Raw genomic sequence first — 16,856 nt, forward strand, 5'->3', positions numbered from 1 at the left:
TTCCTTCTTAAGTATACTCCTATATCCCCTATACTTCTCGAGGGACTCGCTCGATCCCAGCTGCCTATACCTGACGTATGCCTCCTTCTTTGTCCTGACCAGACCCTCAATATCCCTCGTCAACCAAGGTTCCCTAAACTTGCCAGCCTTGCCCTTCCATCTAACAGGAACATGCTGGCCCTGAACTCTTCCTATCTCACTTTTAAAAGCCTCCCACTTGCCAGAAGTCCCTTTACCTGTAAACAGCCTCTCCCATTCAACTTTTGAGAGTTCCTGTCTGATGCCATGGAAATTAGCCTTCCCCCAATTTAGTACTTCAACCTGAGGACCAGTCCTATTCTTTTTCATAACTATCTTGAAGCTAATAGAGTTATGGTCACTGGTCCCAAAGTGCTCCCCCACTGCCATATCAACCACCTGCCCATCCTCATTTCCTAAGAGGAGATCGAGTGTAGCCCCTTCTCTAGTCGGGCCATCCACGTACTGCTTCAGAAAACTATCCTGGACTCACTTAACAAATTCTTCCCCATCTGATCCCTTAGCACTAAGGCAGTCCCAGTCAATATTAGGGAAATTAAAATCACCTACTATTACAACCCTATAATTCCTATACCTATCTGTGATTTCCCTACATATATGCTCCTCCACTTCCCTCTGACTATTGGGAGGCCTATAGTATAATCCCATCAAAGGGATCACCCTTTTATTATTTCTAAGTTCTACCAGTATGGCCTCACTGGACATTCACCCCGGAATATCCTCTCTAAGTACTGCCGTGATGTCCTCCCTAATCAATAGTGCAACTCCCCCTCCTCTCTTACCTCCACCTCTGTCACGCCGGAAGGATCGGTACCGCGGAACATTGAGCTGCCAGTCCTGCCCATCCCTCAACCACGTTTCCGTCATAGCTACAATACCACATTCCCATGTACCGATCCATGCTCTGAGTTCATCTGCCTTTCTTTCTTTCTTTTTTTTCTTTTGGGCCTCCTTATCTCGAGAGACAATGGATACGCACCTGGAGGTGGTCAGTGGTTTGTGAAGCAGCGCCTGGATTGGCTATAAAGGCCAATTCTGGAGTGACAGGCTCTTCCACAGGTGCTGCAGAGAAATTTGTTTGTTGGGGCTGTTGCACAGTTGGCTCTCCCCTTGCGCCTCTGTCTTTTTTCCTGCCAACTACTAAGTCTCTTCGACTCGCCACAATTTAGCCCTGTCTTTATGGCTGCCCGCCAGCTCTGGCGAATGCTGGCAACTGACTCCCACGACTTGTGATCAATGTCACACGATTTCATGTCGCGTTTGCAGACGTCTTTATAACGGAGACATGGACGGCCGGTGGGTCTGATACCAGTGGCGAGCTCGCTGTACAATGTGTCTTTGGGGATCCTGCCATCTTCCATGCGGCTCACATGGCCAAGCCATCTCAAGCGCCGCTGACTCAGTAGTGTGCATAAGCTGGGGGTGTTGGCCGCTTCAAGGACTTCTGTGTTGGAGATATAGTCCTGCCACCTGATGCCAAGTATTCTCCGAAGGCAGCGAAGATGGAATGAATTGAGACGTCGCTCTTGGCTGGCATACGTTGTCCAGGCCTCGCTGCCGTAGAGCAAGGTACTGAGGACACAGGCCTGATACACTCGGACTTTTGTGTTCCGTGTCAGTGCGCCATTTTCCCACACTCTCTTGGCCAGTGTGGACATAGCAGTGGAAGCCTTATTCATGCGCTTGTTGATTTCTGCATCTAGAGACAGGTTACTGGTGATAGTTGAGCCTAGGTAGGTGAACTCTTGAACCACTTCCAGAGCGTGGTCGCCAATATTGATGGATGGAGCATTTCTGACATCCTGCCCCATGATGTTCGTTTTCTTGAGGCTGATGGTTAGGCCAAATTCATTGCAGGCAGATGCAAACCTGTCGATGAGACTCTGCAGGCATTCTTCAGTGTGAGATGTTAAAGCAGCATCGTCAGCAAAGAGGAGTTCTCTGATGAGGACTTTCCGTACTTTGGACTTCGCTCTTAGACGGGCAAGGTTGAACAACCTGCCCCCTGATCTTGTGTGGAGGAAAATTCCTTCTTCAGAGGATTTGAACGCATGTGAAAGCAGCAGGGAGAAGAAAATCCCAAAAAGTGTGGGTGCGAGAACACAGCCCTGTTTCACACCACTCAGGATAGGAAAGGGCTCTGATGAGGAGCCACCATGTTGAATTGTGCCTTTCATATTGTCATGGAATGAGGTGATGATACTTAGTAGCTTTGGTGGACATCCGATCTTTTCTAGTAGTCTGAAGAGACCACGTCTGCTGACGAGGTCAAAGGCTTTGGTGAGATCAATGAAAGCAATGTAGAGGGGCATCTGTTGTTCACGGCATTTCTCCTGTATCTGACGAAGGGAGAACAGCATGTCAATAGTCGATCTCTCTGCACGAAAGCCACACTGTGCCTCAGGGTAGACGCGCTCGGCCAGCTTCTGGAGCCTGTTCAGAGCGACTCGAGCAAAGACTTTCCCCACTATGCTGAGCAGGGAGATTCCACGGTAGTTGTTGCAGTCACCGCGGTCACCTTTGTTTTTATAGAGGGTGATGATGTTGGCATCGCGCATGTCCTGGGCTACTGCTCCCTCGTCCCAGCACAGGCATAGCAGTTCATGTAGTGCTGAGAGTATAGCAGGCTTGGCACTCTTGATTATTTCAGGGGTAATGCTGTCCTTCCCAGGGGCTTTTCCGCTGGCTAGGGAATCAATGGCATCACTGAGTTCCGATTTGGTTGGCTGTATGTCCAGCTCATCCATGACTGGTAGAGGCTGGGCTGCATTGAGGGCAGTCTCAGTGACAGCATTCTCCCTGGAGTACAGTTCTAGGTAGTGCTCAACCCAGCGGTCCATCTGTTTGCGTTGGTCAGTGATTATGTCCCCCGATTTAGATTTGAGGGGGGTGGTCTTCTTGATGGTTGGCCCAAGAGCTCTCTTCATGCCATCATACATTCCTCTGATGTTTCCGGTGTCTGAGGCCAGCTGAATATGACAGCATGGGTGTTGCCAGTAGTCGTTTGCGCAACGCCTAGCTGTTCTTTGTGCAGTACTTCTGGCTGCTTTAAGTGCTGCGGATGTTAAATCGCTGGGGGCTTTCTTGTAGTTCAACAGTGCAATGCGCTTAGCGGCTATGACAGGTTCCAGCTCTTCATTATGAGATTGAAACCAGTCTGCATTTCTCTTCGCACTTTTGCCGTAGGTGGTCAAAGCTGACTCATAGATGGCGTCTCTGATGTGGGCCCACTTGGTCTCAGCATCCCCTGTGGGAGTGTTTTGAAGGGCTGTTACAAGTGAATTTAGAAATTTTTGTAACAGCTGTGGGTGAGAAATTCTGCTCGTGTTGATGCGCGGGTGGCCCTTCTGCTTGGAATGATGCAACTTCTTTGGTCTGAGTCTAACCTTGCTGCACACCAGGGAGTGGTCGGTGTCGCAGTCCGCACTGTGGAAGCTGCGTGTGATTTGAACACTGTTTAAGGCGGCTCGCCTTGTGACAATGAAGTCCAGCTGGTGCCAACGACGTGATCTTGGGTGCCTCCATGAAACCTGGTGACAGGGTTTAGTGTGAAAGAACGAGTTGGTGATGCAGAGGTTATGATAGGTACACAACTCAAGCAGTCTCTGCCCGTTCTCATTCATCCTTCCAACGCCATAGCGCCCAAGGCAGGAGGGCCATGAGTCATGGTCGGCCCCAACCCTGGCATTAAAGTCCCCCAGCAGGAATAGGTGTTCGGTGTTGGGGATGCTGCTAATGATGTTATGGAGTTGTTCATAGAACTGGTCTTTAGCTTCAGGTGCGGAGCAGAGTGTTGGAGCATAGATGCTGAGTAGGTGTACTGGACCAGAGGTGGTGAGCAGTCGGATGGACAGTATGCGTTCCGAGCCATTTGAGGGAGGCTCTATCATGCTGAGCAAGGAGTTTCTGATGGCGAAGCCCACTCCATGCTGTCTTGGTTTTTCAGGATCCCAGCCCTGCCAGAAGAAGGTGTAGTCTTGCTCTGCTAGAGAGCCACTCGCGGGGAGGCGAGTCTCCTGAAGTGCTGCAATGTCCACATTGAATCTACTGAGCTCGTTGTTAATGATGGCGGTCTTCCGAGAATCGTTGATTTGTGTAAGGTCTTCCGACAGGCCAGGACACATAGTTCTGACGTTCCAGCTTGCAAAGCGAAGGGCTGGTACCTTCTTTCCTTTTTTCATGTTGTTTGGTGCGGTGTATCAGTCCACCTTTCGGGCAATGACCCTGAGCTCCAAGCACCCATTGAAGCAGGCAGACTGTGGCGGGACAGAACCTTATTGACCGGGGGCTGCCCGGTTTGATGCGGGCGGTAGCTGTCCAGTGAGGTGCAATGACCTCTCCCACCGACAAAGGCAACCCGTGGCGCCCAGTTTCTACGCCAATTTATCTGGACTTATAACCCGTAACTGCTGCCTTCTGTGTTGTTTTAGTCGCTGTGAGGCAACTATGGAGTGACCTCTCCATGGCGCATGCCTGGGCAAATTTATGGAGGTTGAGAGTTGCCCAGTCGTCAAAACCCCCCTCTCGGCCTTTCTGGTGGGGTCCAAAGGAGTGCAGGACACGACGTTTGGCACCAGTATGGCTGCAGGAACTGCCGGAAACATGCCAAAGGTGACACATGACCGCCTACGGGGTTCCGCTCCGGATTTTCTGTTAGGGTTTACTCCCTTAGCCTTGGTCTCTCCCGAGACGCCCACAAGGCAGTGGGGTTGTTGGGGCCCCTACACAGGTGTAGGATGGTGCCGGTGGGAGGAGGGGATGAAAGGGGGAGGGGTAGAGGGAGGGGGTGGGGGGGGTGCAGGGGAAGGGGGTGCGGGGTGAAGATGGTGCGAGGGGGGGCGGGCTGGGACGGGGTTGTGAGGGGGTGAGCTGAGAGGGTGGAGCAGGGAAGGGGACGGGGGTGGGGGGGGTGGAAGGGGGGTAAAGGGGGGGGAGGGGGGGTGGAATCTGGTGCAGGTAATAAGCCATTTCCTCAGTGCCCACCATCGACGTCCGGAAAGCTCATCCACTTCCTTCGGGAGGTGAAGCATCATTTGGCAGACTTAGAGGTGATTACATTTGCTCAGGGTTTTTTTTTTTTGCAGTGGTTTAAATAAAGGCATGCAGCATTGCCGACAGTGCGCTGCAGATGCTCTCCGAGCCATCTCCCGCGGGCGCTTTGAAGTTGCGGCCGGGGGCGCCGTTCGTGGATGTTTTGGGTGTTCGGGGCACCTTTTCTCAGGACTTCTCTCGGGTCCCGCAGCTCCTTCTTCACCTCAATGGACTTACCGCATGCCGTGGCTGCAGACACTCTGGACTGTGAAGACAGCAGGATCGGAGATTGAAGTATCGGCAGCTGTGCTCGTCAGTTTCATCCGGATCAATTTCATTGAGAAAACAAAGAGCAGGTGTGGCTGGGGGAGGGCAGTGGGTAACATACACTAAACTAACTGTTAGCCTTTAGATAGGACTAAAATGAACTGATTTAAAGAGCCAGGGGAATTTAAACAGTTTAAGAGGGCAGATTGGGGGAGAAAACGTTAGGGATGGGAGCAGATGGCCATGGATAGAGTTGAACAGCAAGGGAGCTTCCTAGGGAGCTTCCAGCCCAGGAGCCATCTTGGACAACATCTGCCTTACCTGTAAGGATACTTGCATTAAAGTAAATGCGGTTTAGCCCACCAGACCTTCCACGCTCCCTGTCCTGCCCCTGCCTGGCCTGCCTACTGGACTTGCTTGCTTTAACCTCTCCATTTGCCTCAACTATCTCATCGGAGAGACTACTACTTTGGGTCCCACCCCCGCTGCAAGACTAGTTTAAACCCTCCAGAGTATTACTATAAAATCTCCCTACAAGGATATTGGTCCCCTTCCAGTTCAGATGCAACCCGTCCCTCTTGTACAGGTCACCTCTGCACCAGAAGAGATCCCAATGATCCAAGTACCTGAAGCCCTCCCGCCTACGCCAGTCTTCAGCAATGCATTCATTTGCCTAATCCTCCTATTCCTACCCGCACTAGCACGTGTCACAGGGAGTAATCCTGAGATTACAACCCTAGAGGTCCTGCTCTTTAACCTTCTGCCTAACTCCCTATATTCACTTTGCAGAACCTCATCTCTCTTCCTGCCTATGTCGTTCGTACCAATATGGACCATGATCTCTGGCTGCACACCCTCCCCTTTCAGAATTTCCGGCAGCTGCTCCGAAACATCCTTGACCCGAGTATTAGGGAGGCAACATATCATCCTGGAGTCTAGTTTGTGGCCACAGAAACGCCTATCTGCACCACTTATGATAGAATCCCCTATCACAATAGCTCTTCCTCCCCTTTTCCTCCCCTGCTGTGCAGCAGAGCCCTCCGTGGTGCCACGGACCGCGCTGTTGCTCTTTTCCCCTGGGAGGTCTTCCCCCCAACAGGAAACAAAGCGGTGTATCTGTTTGAGAGGGGGATGGCCACAGGGGACTCCTGCACTACCTGCCTGCTCCTACTATTCCATCTGGTGGTCACCCATCCCTTTTCTGCCTGTGCATCCATTACCTGCAGTGCGACCACCTCACTAAACATGCTATCCATGACGCCCTCAGCTTCGTGGATGCTCCACAGTGAAACCACCTGCAGTTCAAGCTCCATAATGCGAGTAGCCAGTAGCTGCAGCTGGATACACTTCCTGCACACATGGTCGTCATGGAGACTGGGAGGGTTCCTGAATCCCCACATAGCACAGGAGGAGCATATCACGGGGCTGAGCTCTCCTGCCATGACTTACCCTTAGATTAATTAGTTACTCCCTTAATTAAAAAATACTAATGACACTAGGGGCCTTGTTCTACCCACTACAATCTAAAGTCCTTCAGAAGCTACACTGAATAAAAAAAACACTTTAGTAGTACTCATCTTATCAGCAGAGGTTTTTTTTTGAAGTAAAAAACTTTGCCCTTTTCTTTAAGATATTTAAATACACGAACAGCAGTGACTCACCAACCAATCACCTTGCAGCCCTCCTCTGACATCACAGTTGGCTTCTTTTCTTTCAAAACTCCAGCACACTGGAAGAGCTCCACTCCACTCCTGGAAGGTAAGAGACTGGGCCTCGATCCTCGGATTGGATTTATAGGCTCCGCTCTCGGCGTTCTCCTCATATCGGTCCATATAGGTCTGCTCCGCTCCGCTCCTCTCCGCTCCCGGAAGGTAATTCACCAGCTTTTGCAGAAAAGTAGGTCTTAAGCTGTTGCAGTACCTGTTAGAAAGATAGTCTAAGTTATTCTGAAGCCATCTTCCAATGTCATCTACATGGAAGCAGGATTTTAAAGGATAAGATGTAGTTTTTAAAAGTAACTTCAATCTTGCTCAAGAGTCTTTACAAAGAAGCCAAGTAAATCTTGATAAAAAGTCATATACATTTAGAGATCTTTTAAAAGCACTTCAATCTTGTTAATAAAAAGTCAGATGTAAATTTAAGAACTCTGATCAGGCGATGCTAAAAAGTTACATGCAATTAAGAAATAAAATACAACATTTAAAATGTCTGAACTCCCTCTGAAAGTTGACAACTGCTGCTGCCGGTGTCTTCCTGGAATAGTGGAGCTGTTGTGTCAACAGAAAAGTCCTTCCCGAGCACCCCTGAGCCTGTTGGTACCGGCTTTAATCCAACCCAGGTAAAAATCAGGGTACATTGTGGGCAATGAGCCCAAATTGCTGAACTACAGGTCCCTGTCACTTTAAAGAGTGGGCTGGTGCGATTATGATCAGAGGCTCCTTCTAAGCACATTTCTCACCACCACAACTTCCAGATGCTGGTGTTAGTGTGTGCATGTACCAGCAGTTGCAGTGCTGTTCAGACCCTCAATAGCAGTGAAAGTCTCAGAGTTCACCACTATTGGGGCTGTAAAATCCAGGCCAATATCTCACAGTCCTGTTAGATTTGCTCTCCCTCTGTACAAAATCAAACTCCACACATTGTCTTTCACTCACTCCTGTTTCCAGCCCTGATGGTGCAGAAATCCCCTCTCAAAGGTACACAATCCAGTTGATTTCTGATCAAATACCTCCTTCCTCATTCAATAGAGGAAACAGAGACATGAACAGGAGTCAGGTGCAAGAAAGTTTCACCAACAGAGCAAAGAAAGGCACCAACAAAAGTCACCCCTACTTTCCAAATCATTTCACTGGAATATTCTTTCACTTGTTTTGTCGGATGACTGCAATAAATCTGAAAATGAGCACCATGAGCTTTGTGTTCACTAGTCACTTGTTCTCCTGTGTTTGTCTGTCAGGTTTGTAATTCAGTTTGTATTGGATAGTGAAGAGAATCTCTTTTCAAGATGATTGCACATCGCACTGTGTTTAAAGCAACCAACTTGGAAAATGGCAGAAAATGAATGTTTCAATACCTGTGTGACCAGATTCTTCCAATGCTTTTCAACAGCTAGATTGATGATGCTTGCAATCTGTATCCTGTGGAGAATGGGAGAGGAGAATAAAAACATGGTGCATGAACAGGACAGACTGTGTAAAATGGGAGCACAGAAATACTGCCACCTCATTGAAAGTTAATGAGATTTATTCCAAGTCAGACACCTGTCCACAATGAACAAGTGAATACATTAATTGTCCACTTTCAATCTAAATGGGACTGAGGTTCCAACAGAGAGGTTTTCTGGAAAATATCTGCTGCAGTTTTAAAATTGATGAACTGGAACATCTTATACTAACTTTCAAATAACTGGAGTGATTGTATAGTTCTCATAGTGGAGAGAAGGAGTTGTTTATAAATATAAGCAGAGAAACACATTTGTGGATTGGTGAATGAGCTTTAACTTTCTGAAATGTATTTGTCCATTGGTTGCAGATCACTGGAAATTCGTTTTTACATTTCAATTGCAGCAGCAGCAGTTAACAGCAAAATGTCTGATTAATCAGAGTAGTGGGTCTGGGAAACACTTAAACAGCCGAGACCCTGTAAAACAGAACTCCAAGTAATAGTTTAAATAAGGCACTGAACTGACAGAGCGGTAAAGGCCTGCTCAGGTCAGGAACCTGACAGAACCACATTAGACCCGAGCCCGACCCGGCCCGAGTATCTCCATTTATTCCCACGCCCAAACTAACCCGAGCCTTACCCGACCACTGGAATGTTCACTTCATCTACCTCCCGATTCCGAATCTACAGGTAGCTGCAGCATGAGCGCAATGACGTCATAGAGATGCTCACTTGCTCACTGAGCAGACTCAGAGTTTCCCTCCTTGATGACCCGGACTCCCAGCTTAGGTTGGCTTTTCAACTTTTGACACTTATTAAACTCAACTTCCCAGCAGAGTTAAATGTAATACTTACTGTGTGTGTCCGACACGGACTCAGCCCGACCTGGACCCAGCCCGACCCGAACCTGGCCCGACCTGACCCGAGCCCGAAAGCCAGACCCGGAAGAGCGACCCAACACGACCCGGACCCGACACAGGTCGTCGGGTCCCGTCGGGTTCAGGTCGGGTGGCAGGCCTTTCCAGAGCGGAGGTCAGATGAGGATTGAATTAATTTCAATCACTGAATCTGAACAAGAAGTAAATCTGTCAGGAATGGAAGACTTTGCTTTATGTGTGAGCTTGTGGCGCAACGGTAGCGTATCTAACTCCAGATCAGAAGGTTGTGTGTTCAAATCACGTCAGGCTTAGTTATGTTTTCCAGCAGCTCATGTTCCTGGATTTTATATCAGAAGAGAGTTCGTTCTCTTGGAATGTTCGTGCATGGCAGAATTTCAAGATCAACTTTAATGGATTAAAATCCTGATTTCTGGTTCCGTTCCATTTCCATGCGCAGTTCTTATTTCACACTGTTTTATATCAGAACAATGTTTCAGGGATGTGATGTGTCCATTGTTTGCACAATCGCTCTGTCACCCAGTGTGAGAAATAAAACACAAACCGCACAGCGTGCGGCTCAAACCCATACCTGGCTCTGTCTATCGGCCGCTTAGTTCAGTTGGTTAGGACGCAGTGTTGATAACAACAAGGCTGTGGATTTGATCCCCATGTGCGCTGTCACATGGTCAGTCATTAATTTGACACATTTTTGGAACACTTAAAATCCAACTTTTAGATGCAAACAAGTTTACATAAAATGTCAAAGGGAATTTATTTTGAATAATATCCATTGCATCTTTGTCACTGGTCTGGAGTAACACAGAATTCTTTCCAATTATCTTCCGTTTGCTGATAAACATTGAACTCGTGGCCTTTCTCGTTAATGGTCACGAGCAGCAAAAACAGACAGAGCAAGTCTGACCGCCCAGAGATGTGGAAAAGGCTTCAGTTTGGGACAAATGCAGCAAATCAAATGTTCTCCCGGCCCCGAAAGATTCAAAAACTGGGGAAAAGGACACAAGGAGATAAAGAATAAGCTAAAGCTGACAATGTAAATATTTCCCATCATTGATATCTCTCTATTCCAATCCAACCTTCAGAGTTGGGTAAATAATTTCAGTGTAAATTGTGCAGCTCAAGAGTCAAAACCAAAGGGCGATGCAGAATAAAGGAGAACTGCCAAAACCCCAGATTGAACCAGGGATCTTCAGTCCAACACACTCCCAACTGAGCTATTTCAGTCTCACAGGCTTGGGATGATAAGTGGCAAGTAACATTCGCACCACACAAGTGCCAGGCAATGACCATCTCCAACAAGAGAGAATCTAACTATCTCCCCTTGACAGTCAATAGCACTACAATCACTGAATCCCCCACCATCAACATCATGGAGGTTACCATGGGTAGCCATACAAATAATGTGACTACAAGAGCAGGTCAGAGGCTTGGAATCCTGAGGTGAGTAATTACAGTGCAGCTGTTGGCTCCACCCCAGGGGCTGAATTTGTTCTGTAAACCATGAAGCAGCTTCCTCTCAAATCCCAGATTTATCAATAAATCCTCTTACAAAAGCCCCAAAGTGTGATATATTCCTCTCACTCATCCATGACTCCTGACTCCCCAAAGCCTGTCCACCATCTGCAATTCACAAGTCAAGAGTGTGATGGAATACTCTCCACTTGCCTGGATGGGTGCAATTCCAACTCAAGAATCTCAACGCCGTCCAGGACAAAGCAGCCCACTTGATTAGCACCCCATCTACAAACATTCACTCCCTCCATCATCGGCACACAGTGGCAGCAGTGTGTACCGTCTACAAGATGCACTGCAGCAATGCACCAAGACTCCTTAGACAGCACCTTCCAAACCCAGCGACCTTTACCACCGAGAAGGGCAAGGGCAGCAAATGCAGGGGATACCACCACCTGCAAGTTCCCCTCCAAGCCACACACCATCCTGACTTGGAACTATATCGCCGTTCCTTCACTGTCGCTGGGTCAAAATCCTGGAACTACCTTTCTCACAGCACTGTGGGTGTACCTACCCCACATGGACTGCAGCGGTTCAAGAAGGCAGTTCACCACCACCTTCTCATGGGAAATTAGGGATGGGCAATAAATGCTGGCCTAGCCAGCGATGCCCACATCGCATGAATGAATGAATAAAAATGTGAAGTATCCCTTGTGTCATTCTTTTGGTATAAAATATAACCCTGGTGGAATTGCCCCTCCCACTCACACCTCACTTCATAGAACATAGGAAATGGAGAAAATTTATGGCACAGAATGAGACCATTTAGCAATCGTGTCTGTGCCAGCTGAAAAAGAGCAATCCAGCCCAATCCCACTTTCCAGGTCTTGGGAATGGGATCTGAACAGATGTCAGAGCTCACATTATGTGAATGTTCTGTTGAAGTGTTGGTGAGCTGATATACCAGTGGAGATTCACACTGTTGGACACAGTGTGAAATACATTCAAGTATTTATAAAACATTACAACATGTGAGTAATATTCCCCATTGATTTCTCAGCACTGATGGATTGTGAAGTGGGAGACAGCCAGAAGTCCCAGTGATCCACACTGACCCTGAGCTGAGAATGAAATGAGAAAAAGTTCAATCTTCAGCAGCGAGATGCTGCAGAGAGGTAAGAGTCCTGAATCAAGGAGAGACTTTCTCATACTGCTGTTGAATCTCATTTCAAACACTCCTTGAACTCTCTGCCGAGGAATTCAGAGCTGGATAACGCCTGTAAAATCAGCCTAAAAAGGAAATAGAAAACACCCACCGTGGGCTCAAACTCAAAAACTTGAGATTCAGAGTTTCATGCTTTCATCGACTGAGCTCACCAGGCCTGAGACAGTGTCCCCGGCCTGTCTGTTATTGGACGGTGCAGCTGTTGGCTCCACCCCAGGGGCTGAATTTGTTCTGTAAACCATGAAGCAGCTTCCTCTCAAATCCCAGGTTTATCAGTAAATCCTCTTACAAAATCCCCAAAGTGTGATATATTCCTCTCATTCATCCAGAATAAAAGTTACATCTTTTGCTCTTTTTACCTTCCAAACATTGACTTCTATTTTGCTCAGCATTTATTTCTCTCTCCTTTTTATGTTGTGCATTTCCTAATAAACATTTCATTTCAATTATTTATGAGGGATGAAATGAACAGAAAAGATTTTCTGCAATGGTACCGGGGTGTGGGACAGAGTGAGTGATTCGGATCTGGAATACAGTGCCTGAGAGTGTGCTGGAGGCAGATTCAATCGTGGCTTTCAAAAGGGAATTGGATAAACACCTGAATCGAGAAAATTTGCAGGGCTACAATGAAAGGGCAGAGGAGTGGAATTAGCTGATTTGCTCTTGCAAAGAGCTGTCATGGACATGATGGACTGTATGGTCTCCTTCTGTACTGTAACCATTTGATTCCTTGATTCTAACTCTGTCAAAGTTGTTCTGAACTTGCTCTGCTCCAAGGAGAACAACCCCAGCTTTTCCAGTGTCTGCACATAACTGAAGTTATGAGGAACCATGGGGAACCCACTGTAAACCTTCCTCCAGACAGAAATACAACTGTTCACCACCACACTGTGACCCAGCTGTTCACATGATTTGGATGCGGGGACCAAATGTAGTATTTCCAAGTTTTCAGATGACACAAAACTAGGTGGGAATGTGTGTTGTGAGGAAGTTGCAAAGCGGCTTCAAGGGAATTTGGACAGACTTAGTGAGTGGACAAGAAAGTGGCACATGAAATGTAATGTGTAAAAATGTGAGGTTATCCACTTTGGTAGGAGAAACAGATGTGCAGATTATTTGTTAAATGGTAAGAGTGTGAATGTACAAAGGGGCCTGGGTGTCCTTGTCAATAAGTGACTGAAAGCTAACATGCAGGTGCAGCAAGCAATTAGGAAGGCTAATGATATGTTAGAGGATATGCAAGAGGATTTGAGTACAGGAGTAGTGAAGCCTTGCTTCAATTGTATATAACCTTGGTTGGTCTGCACTTTGGAATACTGTGTGAAGTTTTGTTCCCCTTACCTTCGGAAGGATATCATTGCCATAGAGGGAGTGCAACGAAGGTTCACCAGACTTGTTCCCGGGATGGCGGGACTGTCAAATGAAGAGAGATTGGGGAAACTGGGCCTGTTTTCTCTAGAGTTTTGAAGAATGAGAGGTGATCTCATTGAAACTTACAAAATATTTAAAGGGATAGACAGGTAGATGAAGCTCAGATGTTTCCCCCGGTTGAGGAGTCTAAAACCAGGGGATACAATTTCAACGTAAGGGGAAAGCCACTTCGGACAGAGATGAGGAGAAATTTCTTTACTCAGTGGGTTGTGAATCTTTGGAATTCTCTACCTCAGAGGGCTGTGGAAGCTCAGTCATTGAGTATGTTTAAAGCAGAGATTGACAGATTTCTAAATACAAATGACATAGGGTAGATGGAGATAGTGTGGGAAAAAGGCATTGAAGTGGACAATCAGTCATCATCATATTGAATGGCAGGGTGGGCTCGACGGGCTGAATGGCCTACTCCTGCTCCTATGTTCGTATCAGTCTGCAAACTTCATATGCATGCTGTCATTGTCCCTTTTATTCCATGGGCTTCAGTTTTACTGGCAGTCTAGTATGTGACATCATCAAGAAGGTTTTTAATAAGTTAAATAAGGAGAAATTGTTTCCAGTGGCAAAAAGGTCAGTAACCAGAGGATGTATTTATCAGGTGATTGAGAAAAGAACCAGAGGCGAAATGAGGAATGATTTTTTATCCAGTGATGTGTTGTGATCTGGAATGCACTGTCTGATCAGGACTTGAAAGCAGCTTCAGTCGTAACTTTGAAAAGCAATTGGGATAAATACTGGAAGGAAAAATGTACAGATTACAGGAGACAGCACTGACACAATGGACCAAATGGTCTCCTTCTTTGGGTATCATTCTCTGGTTTTATGAACATAATGTTGATACAATTCGCTGAGTTGGAAGGGAAGTGAACCCAGATTCCGGGTATTCTAAACACCAGACCCAAATCAAATGAACAAGCCCGTTGTTTAATCTCTGTTTTTCACACCAGCTTCTCCTCGCTCTTTCTGTGTTTCCAGCCTGGTCTGTTCCTCTGACCTTCATTCCTGACACTCTATTGAGAATGGCCAACTCACTGCACCTCTCACTTACACCGTCATTCCACCCCTTCACCCACTTCCAAACCTCTCTGTTCAACAGTACCTCACATCTGCTCCTCTGCTCCATTAATATAACAGGAAAACATTTTCAAACAGACATTTCCAGACAGTGAACGTTCCAGTAAGACAAGGTAAAGATCAGATTCATTCACTTTAAACACAGAGAGAGCAGCTCTCCCTGTTCAGTCTAAGGAGCAGATGTGGTTTCACTCCCATTAGTCTTAGAGACATGGGCCAGAATTTTAAGGGACCGTTGGAGACGGGAATGGAGGCCGGGGAGGGGGAGCGGGGTGGGGGGAGTATAAAATAGGGATGGAAGACGTTGGACCGGATTTTTCTGTCGGCGGCTGACATGGAGGGCAGACTTCGCACATCCACACGGCAAGAAGGCATTTAAAGTATTTATGAATCCAATTGTCAGCAATTTTATTCACTGGATCCAATTGAACTAATAGCACACGGGAACCACGGGGCTTCAGAGCCTCGCCTGGTTAAAGGAGGCAACTGGGAGGTGGGAGCTGAGTGTTGGCTTCACTGGGAAGCTATCGGGTGAGGCAGCGTCACTTGGCAGCAAGGGTTGAGGGGGAAAGGGCATCGGGAAACACTGTCAGGAGTGGGGGCCAATGTGCCAGCTCTGCAGAGGGAACAACACCAGGGTGCCATTGGGGCAGTGCCACTTCATTGAGGATGACAAATGAGGTAAATGTGGCTGGGTGTTGTTTACTGTGAAGGCCTTGCACTCAGGGAGGGGCAACCTGTCATGGGCCTCATTCGTGGCTCCCATTGAGGAGGAGGAGGAGGAGTAGAGAGGAAGGGAGGGAGGCGCAGGCACCAGCAGGGGCACCACAGCAGCTTGGGGGCCCACAGGAAGGCCAGCCTCGAACAGGAGGCTGGAGAAGGAGGCAGAGGAACACGTCAGCCGAGGTTCAACAACCTGCAGATGTCCGAGTGACAGTGTCTCCGCAGACTGCACCTCTCCACGGAGGTCGTCACTGATCTCTCTGCCATGATGCAGCTGTGCCCCATGCGAGTTGGTGGGCACCTGATGCCAGTGTCGCTGAAGGTCACCGTGCCACTGAACTTCTGCACCACCAGATCATTGTGGGGATCCACTGGAGATATGTGTGGAATCTCACAGTCTGTAGTGAATCAGTGCATCAACGAGGTCACCAATGTCCTGTTCAGGAGGGCCGGTGACTATGTGCACATTGATCCAAACAGTCAAGCTGAGAGAGCTATAGGATTTGGGGCCATCGCTGGATTCCACCAGGTGTAGGGTGTCATTGACTGCACCCATGTGACCATCAAGGCTCCTGCAGACCAGCCAGCAGCCTTCAACAGGAAGGGCTTCCACTTACTCAGTGTGCAATTGGTCTGCGGCCACTGCAAATGGATCCCATAGGTGTGTGCACAAATCCCGGGAAGCAGCCACGACGCCTGCATACCAAGGCACTCCCAGGTGCCAGAACCTTTCCGCGGCCCCATCCGCTCACAGAGATGGATCCTTGGAGACAAGGGCTACCCACTGAGGACATGACTACTGACGTCTGTGAGGAACCCACGCACGGATGCAGAGGAGAGGTACAACACCTGCTGCGGGTCAACCCGAGCGACCATCAAGGAGGCCATTGGTCTCCTGAAGATGAGATTCAGGTGCCTAGATCGATCCAGTGGAGCCCTTCAGTTTGTCCCGGCGAGGGTCTCGCATATCGTGGTGGTTTGCTGTGCACAGCACAATCTGGCATTACAGAGGGGTGAGGTGTTGACTAGTGAGGATATCGTGTAGTGTGATGTCTCCTCTGATGATGAGGATGTGGAGGAGGATGCTGCCCAAGCAGTGCCAGATGAAGAACCTCAGGCACAGCAGGAAAGGGGCCCACAAGGGAGACATGAGACACCCTTATACATTCAAGTTTCCTTTGAGCCTTACCACCTTCTGGAACCACAGCAATAAAGTCTTAGCTTTAAACAGCCCTGTTGTCGCCTCCTTCCTTCTGTACTGCAGCGTCCAGGTACACATCGCACAGTGACAAGGCCGAAGCTTTGTGAACTCAGGGCTTGGTCCCTCACTTCCAGCCCCTTGGGAGGAACGGTTTAAATGAAGTCCCAAAGGGCATCAACAATAGGAAGGAGACATAGTGAGAGAACATCATTTCTTTCTTCCGTGTGACAACAAACGCAACCCTATCCATCTGGAATGTACATTCACCGTGAACCCCTCAGTGAATCTAGGTGCTCTTCTGAAATCTTTTCCGCGTGCTCCTACGTGGTGCTCCCCCTGTTCTGTCAGCTGAGGTGGA

Source organism: Heterodontus francisci, unplaced genomic scaffold (assembly GCF_036365525.1).
Source record: "Heterodontus francisci isolate sHetFra1 unplaced genomic scaffold, sHetFra1.hap1 HAP1_SCAFFOLD_43, whole genome shotgun sequence".
Lineage (NCBI taxonomy): Eukaryota > Metazoa > Chordata > Chondrichthyes > Heterodontiformes > Heterodontidae > Heterodontus > Heterodontus francisci.